This window comes from Hydractinia symbiolongicarpus, chromosome 11 (genome assembly GCF_029227915.1).
Source record: "Hydractinia symbiolongicarpus strain clone_291-10 chromosome 11, HSymV2.1, whole genome shotgun sequence".
NCBI lineage: Eukaryota > Metazoa > Cnidaria > Hydrozoa > Anthoathecata > Hydractiniidae > Hydractinia > Hydractinia symbiolongicarpus.
The window spans coordinates 26,336,447-26,349,867 of record NC_079885.1 but is presented as its reverse complement, the minus strand read 5'-3'; the positions used below and the strand labels follow the sequence as shown (position 1 = coordinate 26,349,867).

At 30.0% G+C, this 13,421-nt stretch overlaps 1 protein-coding gene and 1 long non-coding RNA gene across 9 annotated transcripts in view; one reads left to right on the top strand and one right to left on the bottom strand.

Annotated features, from left to right (window-relative positions):
- Positions 1-13,421, bottom strand: part of LOC130614719 (uncharacterized) — a 33,250-nt gene that overhangs the window by 16,854 nt on the left and 2,975 nt on the right. Inside the window, exon 1 of one of the 5 annotated variants that reach the window (XM_057436161.1) lies at positions 6,535-6,829. The exons of 1 other annotated variant lie outside the window; for it this stretch is intronic. The gene's annotated coding sequence lies outside the window, so the exon portion shown is untranslated. Of the gene's footprint in view, positions 1-211; positions 356-2,088; positions 2,246-5,230; positions 5,344-6,534; positions 6,830-13,421 lie in introns of those variants that run through there. 3 more of the 5 variants (XM_057436162.1, XM_057436164.1, XM_057436163.1) reach the window with 3 other exon arrangements.
- Positions 758-13,162, top strand: LOC130614722 (uncharacterized). Of its 4 annotated transcripts, none has more exons than XR_008975948.1 (3): positions 758-1,066; positions 1,922-1,961; positions 11,184-13,162. It is a non-coding gene; the product is annotated as an uncharacterized LOC130614722 (long non-coding RNA). The 4 variants fall into 4 exon arrangements; XR_008975945.1 differs by lacking the exons at positions 758-1,066; positions 1,922-1,961 and adding an exon at positions 3,491-6,640 and having other exon boundaries at positions 11,184-11,337; positions 13,006-13,162; XR_008975947.1 differs by lacking the exon at positions 758-1,066 and having other exon boundaries at positions 1,548-1,961.

The following is a 13,421-nucleotide window of genomic DNA, read 5'->3' as shown; positions in this document are numbered from 1 at the left end:
ACAGAATACGGAGAGAATTTTATTTTTTGTATTGTTACTGCTCTATTATGCATGCAGAAAGTTCTAAAAGGTTCTCATTCCTAACAACATCAACAACAACAACATTATAACTAAGATAAAGAATGAATCATACATTATAGAGAAAATAAAAATATTTGTGCAACGTAAAAGAGTAAAATAAATAAATATTCTTAATTTTAATCTACTATACCTTAGTGTTGGACGTTTCAGTATCAACTTTATTATATGACAAGGATTAAAGAAAAACACGAATGCTGCCTCAACACACACAGCAGGTTACAGAACGATAGTCATATTAATTTAAAACTTTCCATACAAAACCACATTATATCCGTAAGCATGTAATTCCTTGACCTAATTTGTGAAACATCATACGCTAATTATAATTAATAACATGGCTAACCAATCATGCAATAACCTTTACTGTCATCATGTCATCATAAAAGCTGTTACAAAAGAAGTATGACTAGATCAGCGAAAGTTTGTCTTAACATCCTGTGGTATAAATCACAAGTAGGACAGCAAACACTTTATTAGTTCAGTTACGTAAATTACACGGAAATCACACAGTGAAAAAAAAATAAAAGGTTTTTTTTATTAAAATCATATTCTTTAAATATTTGATTTATCTTAGATATTTTTGACTTTTTTTTACAAGATTTTATATGATTTTACAGTTTTTTCCTTTGTTGTTCTTATGCAAAAACCTCTCATTCACGTGGCAAGTATAGACACTGGTCATTCACAGGTACTGTAGACCATTACGACCTTCCAAAATATTTTGATTTCACTGTAAATAAAACCTCCAAAACCTGCACAAACTCACATTTAATCTATTCAGCATTGAGCTATCGTTGAGCCCTAAAATACCTATACAAAAGAACTTGTTTAGCTTCACCTCTCAGTAACTCCATAAATCACATTCTCATTACATCTAACAAATCCATTTGTCAGTATGCAAAACCAATGCTGTAACTTTTTACAAAGAATAAACAATACAAACCACATTTTTGTTACAATGTAAACAGGTCCAAGCAGATGACAGGTAAGTGTACTTGTGGTGAATATTAGTTTGCACTTTGTTTTATGATAACATTTATAGCCCCTATGAAAACTTCTTACAAACAAGATTCTTTTTCAAACCAAAATACATGTCTCATTCAATTGATTGAGAAGAGATCTACATAATTTATACCCATACAAATCCTTAACAAACTTATTAAATAAACATAATTTTCTGAAAGCCTTTTTGCTTGTTTTATACAGGAATATTAAATTATAAAAGATAAAGATAAAAAAACTTGCTTATAAAATATTCACTTGCCATCAATAGAGTGTTGCTATGTAGCCACTAATATTTTTACATGCTCCCTACCAGCATACCTGAAAGTATCTAACACTTCTGCTTTGTATAACTTCTCTTGCAATATGGTTTCACTATTTTGTGATTATTAGTTTTTTCAAAAAAGAAGATATATTTAAAAGCTGTGAAAGTACAGAACAGCTAATATATAATTTTCTTCTTTTTCTGTATATTCATGCAGATGTTTCAAATTATTGAAATTAGTTGCTACTTTTACACTAGTATTGAGATTTCTATTCTGTTTTTTTTTACACCTTAAGGTCTACCAACACATGCTTCAACCATATAACAGGAAGAATAGTTTCTGTGATGTCAACTAATTATTGACATTGCTTAACCTGCATCAATCACTCTTTAAATTCTCTTTATTAAATTGTCTGTTTGAAGCACCCAAAATACAAAGCTTAAAAACATTCACGTTTTTTTAAAGATCCTGTTATACTCAAAAGTCTCAATTTTCTTCCATAAACATTTAAACAAGGCAAATATATCTTCTGTAATGAATCTCGTTTAAACGAAAGTTTCTTAATTTTCTAGACCAGATGTATAAGCACCTATAAAGAAAGCTTTGATTCATGTAAGTAGTATGTATTATTCATTCTATTCTGTACAACTTGAAATACTTTACTTAAATACTTCTTTAAAAGTAATAACATGATGTATAAGTAAGAAAAAAAACAATAACAAAAAAAAACATAACTCACCAGATGAAATTATATAAGACTCAATATAAATTTCAATAACATTAATATTCCTAATGGTGCTATTACTAAGCTAAAAGATTTTATCAATAGTAAATGTGTAAACACGCATGATTTTCAAGCAGTTTACAAAGAAACTCAATTTTATCACGTCAACACAACCATCTGAGCAAACAAACAGAAACAAATAATAACATTATCACAGACATGTAAAAATAGATGACAGGTATGAAAATATGAAGTATATACTTTATACAACAGAAATAGAAATTTAAGTTTGGACAGGAACTATAGGAAATATATACAAACTATGAACAACTGCATCACGCTGATTGAATAATGAAAACATTGCTTTATAATTAAAAGGAAAGTCATATTTAGAACAAAAATTATACAGGGTTTAAAAACATCTCCTGGGTAATTTGGAACAATTTTTATGAGATTTTAAGATTGTTTTGGGAACTACATTATAAACCCACTTGTTATAAATGACCACTACAATGGAGATGTCAATTTCTCAATTTAAACTTTAAATGATAATTGGCAAAAAACTTGACAGGTTCTTAGGAGTATTAAAAAAACACGTAAGTATTATAGCCATAAAACATAATAATAATAAAGATATGAAATGTCAATTCTTCCTTCCTCAAAAACATTTATTATTGCAGCAAAAATTAAGAAACTTGAAATAAAATACATCACACACACTGTTCTGTAACTTCTTTTTTTATATATGATAGAAGAAAAGTTTAAACTACAACAAATAATAAAATATTTACAACATATGGTTGTTGTTTTAACTGTGACTAATTAACTGTGGTATAAGGTGGAATAGTATTTTAAAGAAAAAAAAAGGTTTTAACACACCAACAAAACTCTTTTTATTAACCAAAAAACAGATTAAAGAAATATTTTGTGCATAATTGACAATTATTTTTTTTTTTAACATAAAGTTGATTTTATTTCAAAATGATTATCATCGTATAAAACACTAATGCTTCGCTATCTCTTACGAAATTCTTATCTATTATAACAATTTGCTAAGCCTACTAGTATGTACTGTACAATGTGAATGTTACTGTCTCATTTGCTTAGTAATTCATTTTACTACGTAAATTTTGCATGTGATTAATTTTGATATTTATTTGTTACATATTTGATTCCCGCCTGTCAAAAAAGTTAACAAATTGATTGCTATATAAAAAAGAGAAGTTTAAAAATTTTTTTGTGCATGTCAATGGACTTTCCACCAACTCTCACTAGATAATACTTATAATATACCAGTAATATATATTCATCACTAATCACATTAGTTTGGGAAACATTGCTTCAGTATACTTTCACACACTTTAAAAATATTAAAAGGCACCCTTTAAGAAAGAACCTATATCCCATTAAGGGATCGTCTCAAAATGTTCGTATGTTTTTTTCGTATAATTATACGAACGCTACGAAGTACTTCGTTTCGTGAAACGAATGTCATACGAAGTGCTTCGTTTAAAATAAAAAATGTAAACGAAGTTTATACGAACTTTGTTAATATATGATACGAACTTAAACGAAGTTTTTTTTACCGTACAAAATGAAATGATACGAACTTTGAACAAAGTAAATTGCTATACGATCTTGAAACGAACTTCAAAAGTACCGGCGTGATTGCGCATAATAACGAAACCAGAAACAAAAGAATTAAACAATTTTTTTTAAAGACGAAAAGAAATAATACGCACTTTAAACGAAACCAGAAATAAAAAAAGTAAAATATACGAGGTTGACTTCTTTGAAAAGACTAGTAAAATTGCATATTCATAGGTTCAATCTACACGATCTACGGCGATCTTTTCGCTTTATACGATCCCGTTTTCATGATTTTTAAACGATCTACGGCGATCTTTTCGCTTTATAGGATCCAGTTTTCATGATTTTTAAACGATCTACGGCGATCTTTTCGCTTTATACGATCCTGTTTTCATGATTTTTAAACGATCTACGGCGGTCTTTTCGCTTTATACGATCCTGTTTTCATGATTTTTAAACGATCTACGGCGATCTTTTCGCTTTATACGATCCTGTTTTCATGATTTTTAAACGATCTACGGCGGTCTTTTCGCTTTATACGATCCTGTTTTCATGATTTTTAAACGATCTACGGCGATCTTTTCGCTTTCTACGATCCCGTTTTCATGATTTTTAAACGATCTACGGCGATCTTTTCGTTTTCTACGATCCCGTTTTCATGATTTTTAACGATTTACGGCGATCTTTTCGTTTTCTACGATCCCGTTTTCATGATTTTTAACGATTTACGGCGATTTTTTCGTTTTCTACGATCCCATTTTCATGATTTTTAAACGATCTACGGCGATTTTTTCGTTTTCTACGATCCCGTTTTCATGATTTTTAAACGATCTACGGCGTTCTTTTCGCTTTCTACGATCCCGTTTTCATGATTTTTTAAACGATCTACGGCGATCTTTTCGCTTTCTACGATCCCGTTTTCATGATTTTTAACGATTTACGGCGATTCTTTCGCTTTCTATGATTCCGTTTTCATGAATTTTAAACGTTCCACAGTGATCTTTTCGCTTTCTACGATCCTGTTTTCATGAGTTTTAAACGATCTACAGAGATGTTTTTGCTTTCTACGATGCCGTGGAGACGATCCTTAAAGACCTTAGATAATAAATCCAATTAGAATAAACGAAGTTCGTATAACGAAACGAACTTTATAATTGTTGAAAAAATTTCAATATAAAACTATAGATAATAGTCCAATTATAATAAACGAACTTCGTAGAAGCAAATTTTTATACGAACTTCTTTAAAAATGATACGAACTACATACGAACTTTATTTTAAATGATACGAACTTTATACGAACTTGTAATTTTGATGATACGAAAAAGTTCGTATTAAAAATAAAATGATACGAAAGATTTAATAAATCGATACGAAGTTTTTTATACGAATTATACGAACTACGTACGAACATTATGAGACGATCCCTAATGCACAATGTAAAAAAGCTCTCCTTTTCCACTCATCAAAGTTGGATTATACAAATTGTTTTAATTTCTGGCTGCTAAAACATAAACAGGTAAATTGTTCTACATAGCATTTTAAAAATATGTGAAAAGAAACTGACATTTGTTATTCTTCTGGTTATCAGGACGTCAACATGATAACATCATTTCATTCAAAACTTCCACTTTTTACTGATGTGAATGCCACCAGCAGGTATTTTGTCAGTCAATATATCTGAAACAATTTATACGTGTCCATAAATAACACATATGCACACGATTGCATTAAATATATATTGACATACATGTCAGTTGCTTAGAAAATTGTATGACTATTCTTAATTCAAAAATGTTCGTGTTAGATGATAAGTGAATGTCGCCAGCTCATATTCAACGAAACACGAATAGTAAATTAAAATGGAAATGAGTGTAACAACTTGAAATAATAAGTTATGCATAATTTATTCACAATTCTCTACATAAATGATTCACCAAGGTTGGAAGAGTTGAACATACTCACACACATAATATTTCCATGTTGATTCAAATTTACAATATATATAAATTTATTTTTTGATTAAAAACACACAGTCTATTTATATAATGTAAAATGTATAATCACTTTTTCTACCTTTTAAATTTGAAAAACTGCAGCTTATCTACCAGATTTTCATAGAACTTACAAAACAATTATTAAAAGCATTAAAATACAGAACAAACAATCTGGGTACCCCTGGAAGATTTTAAATTTAATAAATAAAGTTCAATTTAGTGAGAAAGGGGACATTCGAGTACCCTTAAAGAGTTTGTTAATGTTAAGTTTCCTGTAAACCAAAAATTAAACCATTAAAAACAACAGGAACAGAATGACTTTTTTTAGACATCTTTTATGGTGTTTAAACTTCTAATAACAAGCAATCGTAAAATGGATATGCGGAAACAACACCATATTTATTATATACATGCAAAGAACATCTGCACATATAGTAATTTTGGAAATAAATTAAAATCTCGTAGTTAGAATACAACAGAAAAAAGTTAATCAACACTTGTTCTTTCTTCTTCTCTTTTGATAACTTTTTGTTTATTTTATCTTTTTTTTCATTTTATTTAAAAAAACTAACCCAAAACACTTTCTTTTCGCTTTATTCGTTTTTCTTTTTTCTTTTCTCTTTTCTTTATTTATTTATTTTTTTTATTTCAAAGTGAAAAAGTAAAAATATTTTGAATACTTTTCTAAGTTCTTTAAATTTAAGGGTTAGGAAACACATACTTTTGAGGTCTTTGCAAAGTATATAGTAGAGCATTGTAAAAACTATACAACAATTATTCAATTCTTCATCAGCACAATAAAGATTACAATTAAAATACTGGAAATAAAAACAAATCTAAAAAAATAAATAAATCAAATAAAACTAGCACGTACTTTTCTTTTTCTTCTCTTCAACTCTCTCGACTGCAAGTAATAAAAATTTCAACTGTTTTTACATCTTTGTTATGCTAGGCGCAATATTATATGTTTAATAATTAAGGTGAGTATTGAAAAGTTTTTTAAAACACTGATGGAAATCATATATAAATGATAGGAATTCAAAACAGCACAACCTATTCAGAGGAACAGCTTCACTATTGATAACAAGAATTGGGTTAAGTTTAAAAATGAAAACTTTGCAAAACAAAATCAAAAGCACAACAAACTATAAAAAAAGAGAGAAAAAATAAAGAAAAGATTGTTTAACACAGCTTTTTATTTTTAGGACTCTTTTCTCCACGTTAAGTTAATTTAACATAATATAAATTTAATACTGTCAAAATTATTTTTATTAACCAAACAATATATATTGTGTTTAAAGTGAAGTTAACAATAAAAAATTACTGCAATAGTTAAACTTATGCAACACTTTTCTGCAATCAGACTGTACCTTAAAGGGAACCTGATGTGTAAAATTATGTTGGACTTATATTATAGAGCTTAAAAAGTTTGTTAACAAGTCCTTTTAAATTTTTTCCGTTCAAGATATTCTCATTTAAAGAATTTTAGATTTAATTATGCTGCGTAAATTATGATGTCATATTTAAGTAATGGCAAAATTGGAAATTTTCTGTCATCAGTAATTTTAGACCTGTTAAGGGATGTGCATTCAAACTTTACCAATGCATAGATATTATAAAGGTGAATTGATTAAGATAAAATATTTTGCCAAAATGACAATAATAACCCTTTCCGTTAGCGTATTTCACTTGTATATACATATTTAATGAAGTTCCGACTGAAAATGTGAGCAAGTTTTATAACATTTGCTTCTGAAAAGTTGTTTTTATTAAAAGAAATTGTTATTAAAACCTTATTTATTAAGTGCAGCTCATTATAAATGATTGCGTAAAATATTTATATGTTAATTTATCATAAGGCCATAGTTTAGACAAAATTATAAGTCAAAACGTTTCTTTTTAAAGTTTTTAATTTCAATATTGGCAAATAATTCAACTAATATTAATAACTTCTTATGAGTAAAGTTGCGTGTGCAAAGAAAAAAAGAAAAATAGAATAGAACAGGTAGATTGAAAGCGTTTTTAACAGAAAATCAGTGTTCTTATTTTCAGCGCAGTTAGCATTAGAAAATAAGAAACAAAATTTTTTGTGAAAACAACTTTAATCAGTATACTGTATAACTTGCGTTGTAATGTCCACAAAAACTGGTTAAGAACCTCTGAAACAATAATTACATTTTGAACATTTTCTCACAGCATGTTATAAAAATAAACTTATTTCATTTTTGCAACATTATTTCGGCAATCGGAGACAAGGAAGTTAAGACTGAGAGAGTCGCTAGTTCAGACACTCGGTTCTCGTGTTTTGGGTTCACGAGCTTAAAAAGTCCCCCACTTGTCTCCATCTTGAAAAAAACAGAACACACGCACATGTTTATAAAATGAGTAGGGTAAGTAAAAATACGCTGAAATTTTTTTTTTAACACGATGCGGGTTATGCAAAGGTGCGGGTATGTAAAACACATTGATTGAAATTTTATGCGGGTTATACGAAGATGCGGGCTATCTGATAGCATCTAGTCTATAACTGCCTAAAAAATCTGAGCTGCGGGTTATACGATGTGCAGGTTATATACCGGAAAATACGGTACTTTTTTTCTAATTGGTCTTTCACACTTTAAATTGAATAAGAGTTGAGAATGTTTTTAACAATTATCATCCTCTTGAGTATAACTTTGAAAAATAAATTTCAGTTCTAAAAAGGTATGCCATTCTGTTCTGTTTCTGCAAGTCACAAAAAATGTTAAACAACTTATAAAGTTCTATTTCTATGGTATTTTCAGTCACTTCTTTGCGAATAATAAAATTTAAAACGACAACTTTCTGAATATTCATCGCCTCAGACGTGTGAAAGTATCACCATCATCATAGTATGCTTGAAAGGTGTAATATTTTAAAAAATCTTTAAAACACTTTTTCATAGTGTTTTTTTTTTGTTTACCATCTATTACATTTCAAATCTATTTAACAAAACCACAGAAGATCTACAAGGGAGAGTGCTACTGTGCTGAAGCCAACATGTTAATCAAAAAGCAATTTTTTTTATTTTCCAAAAATCAACGATTCTCTAGATATTACATCTTAAAGACGAAAGTTTAACTTAAAAATGGCTTAAATAAAGTAAAATAAATCAACAACGGGGACTTTGTGGAAAATAATTAAATCGAATGAGATTTTGTAAATGAAGTCACTTTTTTGAAGGCAGGGTGTGTTTCAAAAATGTCTCTGTACATTTCATGAGTTAAAAAGTTTTAAATTATTTTATACTATTTGATAGGTGTTTAAAAACAAGTTTTATAAATAAAATCTATTTGTTTTTGTCATTCGTCAAAATAAACATTTTTTGTATTCACCAAATTAAATCCTCCTGGGCTATCTGATAGCATCTAGTATATAACTCACTGAAAAAGCTGAGCTGCGGGTTATACGATGTGCGGGTTATATACCGGAAAATACAGTAATGGCTTATCTTATTTATTAGATTGGGAACCTCTTTGCATATGCGAGAACGATTGGTCACTTCTTATTGATAGGCCGCAGACACCAAAACACAATTACTGGTCAAAGCAATAAATTCTAGTACATTGTAGGAGATAATTTCATGAGACCCTGGATAAAAAGTAGAAATATCTTGCTTGAAATAACTTAAAGTGGCACTCCAGTGAAAAAAAATATTCGAAAAAAATGTTATTTTAATAAGACAATACATAAATATGTCAGAATAAACCTTTTACAATCGTTAAAAATCTTTATTTATACCTTTATCGGGTCTGTGAACATCTTCAATTTTGAATAAATTTGCAAGGCGCGTAAAGTCGAGAGGACTAGGTCCGAATAAATAAGCATATGTCACATCGTGCAGAAAGTCCATAAGCTCAGTAGCACACCTTCTATAAGTTTGTTTACTTACTGCTTACATTGTTCTTTGATAAGACGTCTTGTAATAAGGACCAAGATTATAACTTAGAAAACATAGAATCTGATAATTCTCTTCATGAAAAATACTTTACAAAGCTACAGCCACAAGGGAGAAATTAATAATGATGCAAAGTGACGAGGTGTCTTTTACTGACTCAAAAAATATTTTCTTTTTAAAGATTTAAAAATTATATTTAATCGCTTTTTTTAACATTCTTTTCGTCAAAAAACTTTATCATTTGATTCAAAAAAATTTCTTACTTTACAAGCCAATTTATTTTTACTTCACAATTCAGCAATATTTTTCCTCCGCTTTTTTGCGCACAAATGCAAACAAATTTTATGTAACGTTGAAATTTTCGCCGTGATGGAGGACCATTCAAATGCGTGATCGAAAGATCGAATAACATTCGGGTCGTGATAAAACTGGGGTATTAATATTGTATAAATAAAAATCATTCTTATGATTATAGTAGGTCATAAATGCGTTGCAGATGCTACTGACTTATAAGTAGTCGTTTTGACAAAGCTGTTTTAGAAACTGCATTATCAGCATTACATGCAGCCTTTATTTTAATATAGAAGTTTATTTCCTGGAGATCTCTTTTAAAAGAACTATCTGTGAAGTGCGCTAACCAAATATAAAAACTTTGATCGCTTGGTAGATCACCTGCACTACGTATTTTGTTTAGCCTTTTTTGAGTTCTTTCTTTTTCACAGACGGGATTCTGTGAAAACTTACTTCTTTACACTTTTCTAATCGATTGGTACATCGAAACGCAGATCAACTAACCATTTTGTAAAGATTTAAATGTAAATTACATACAAAAAGCGATTTAATGTAAGCTATAGGTCTTAACATGAACGTTCTCTGTGCTCGCCTAAACTTTTTGCACGATGTGATGTCACTATTTATAATCGAGTCCAGTCCTAAATGAAATCGCGCCTGTCTGTTTTTTTATGAGAAAATAATTGAATATGCGAAGGCTTATACAACAATTTTAAATAAGAAAAACAAGTAAAGTAAGTTTTCTTTTGATTTCTTATGCTTTTCGTATATAGGTATATAACAAAAAAGAAAAAAGTGATTTTTACTGGAGTTTCCCTTTAAATTGACACCCAGCAGTCATTTTTGCGAAGCAATTGAGCTTCGCAAAAAGCGAAATTGTGGAGCACATTTGCTACACGCGAGGTATACCAAGAGAATTATTGAGATTCTCAAAATTTCGATAGAAAAAAAATCATATAAAATCAGGGTAAAGAAATAAGAATGATATTTTTTCACAAAAAGGTAGGTTATTTTTTTGTCTACTAGAACAAATAAGGTTGGACCGAGCAGCTCTAATAAAAGTTAGCTAAAAATGCCAATAAATAGGCTTTGTACCCCCCCCTGTGATTTCCCAATTTTCCATTTGCTGGGAGTAAAAGACTGGGAAGTACACTCAAGCAATCAGAAAACGGCTATCGGCTAATTTGAATTATCGTGTATTTTACAGACCTAACACAAATACATAGTTTATACCAAATCCTTATAATAATTGGCTTAGCTGGCATGCTATTTCTCTTAATATTTCGAGTTGGAAAGCTTGTTCCTTTTCTTTGAAGGCACACTACATTAATTTGAACGTTTATAATGCGCAAAAACGTGTTATATTTATGGCTTCATTAAAAAGAAGATTTTAAAGTACCAAATTATCAGCTTGAATTGGCATGTTTGTGGTATCCATTTCATACAGCAGAAGAAAAGTGAGTTGCGAAGGTATGGATGATTTGAAAGTTATTTTTACGTTTTTTCGTTGGTTTGATGTAGCTAGCTAGCTAACTAAATTACTTTGTGGTGCCTGTGGCCACCATGGAAAATGCTGTCATCCTTCAATGGAATCAATACCTAGCTAGCTACAGTGAGAAGAAGAAAATTCAATCCATAAAAGTATTAACAAAACTCTTTCTTTTTAAATTTTATTATACAATTTTTAAGTATTTCCTAAAACTCAAGTTGCTTCTTTTTTTTGTTGTATCGTGGAAATAAATTTAAGTCACCAATCCAAAACTAACAGGGGAAAATATACATGAGGGTGCCGATAAGCCACCAATGGTTCAAAAAACTATAAAAATTAAAATAAACTTTATGTGGTAGCGAAGTTCTTAAAAGAACTGTTTTTGATGGTTTTTATAAGATTTACTTTATAAATAACTTACATATAAACTTTATTAACTCCTTTCTCTTCAAGCGCCTTCTTGCAACTGTCGTCCGCATGATGGTATGTTACAAGAAATTGCATTTTGGGAATGCTCCGGGCGATTTCGGAGGACAACCGCCAATTTTATTCGCAAAGTTTCCCGAGCTCGCCCTTGTATATGCGTTCGTTTGGGGCTTATCAACACCCTCTTAAATATACCTCTTCATTCTTTTAGGTATTTGCTCATTTGTGGTTAAAAACTTTTGTACTGTTGCTACTAGCGTCTTTTTACTTTACCTACTTTTGCATGTTGTTAAATTCTTCAACACTTAAACCTTGCAATAAATTTTTCAAGAAGTGAGCTAATGACGTGTGAAGTCACGAATGACCAAGTGGACTTTTGTTCGATAATAGTGGCGACCGTTAATGTAATTATTGTTTTTGGGAGATTAAGTTTGGACATATACAAAAATATTTAAAAAAAATAAAAAATATTCAGGGCTTCATCATTTTCTTTACAACCCTATGTTTTTGCATTGTGTTTTATGAGCTTACAATAATGTGGTATAGCTAAGTTATGATACGTAAAAACTACTCTTGAATGACCCTTTAAGAATGTGAAACCACATAATAGACCTTAATCAAATTTCGTGTTTTTCGTAACTTTTGTGTTCAGTATGGTGGATTAGTGCGCGTGTCAACTGGCCAAAAAAGCCATAAGTATGAGGGCAAGCTTGGGTAAATTTTTAAATACAATTTGTACTTTCCAAACGAAAAACAGTGCTTTCAATTCTGTTGTCTTGGCCACAAAAAGTAGTGATCTATATTTTATGTGTTTAGCCTCATTAATTCCAATAAATTTACCCTGTCAATTTTTTTCCAGGAGGTACAACATAGACGGTTCTAGAGTGTAAAAAAGCTTCCATTTGAGCCACAGAAACTGTTCAATAAGCAACAACTGTTATGTGGGATTGAACCCATATGAATAGGAAGTGAACGCTCTACCGACTGAACTACCAATCCCCAAAAAAAGACAACCCTCAAAATGACTTTACTAATTATATCAAGCATATTGTATCTAGTAAACACTTTTTGAGCACTCTGTCCCAAAAAATGATATATATTTGTAGTTTAGAAATTTGGCTCCAAATATCGTCCGTCAAAGGCCTGGATTTTAATGTATTTAGAGACTTTGCTATATATATAATATAATATACTATATAAAAATGTTTTCTGTTTTTTTTTAGGTTGCGTACATTTAGAGCGAGGAGAAATGTTATTTTTCAATACGTGAGATAAAAAGAAGAAAGCGAAACCTCACACCTCGTTGTTATTGTTTTTCTGTCAAAAATTTAGCTGTTTTATAAATCTTGATAAAGTTAATAAATTGTTTTCGTTTCTGTAGATTGTTTGTTTTTGTTTATTGTTTCCCGTGAGTGTTCAAAACTTATTGCAGCAGATACCATGGCTTCAAGAAATCAGTTTTTATAACTAGTGCCGTTATTTTACGTAAAAAAACAACCCACAAGCTGTTTCGTTCGCCTCCGAAATCATTAACGCGAAAGTCTCTATTATTATCTGCGTTCCGAGCATTATTTTCCGGTTGAAAGAGTGTACCTTACAACGCGCATCCCCTTAATTCGTGACATTTCGGCACACTACG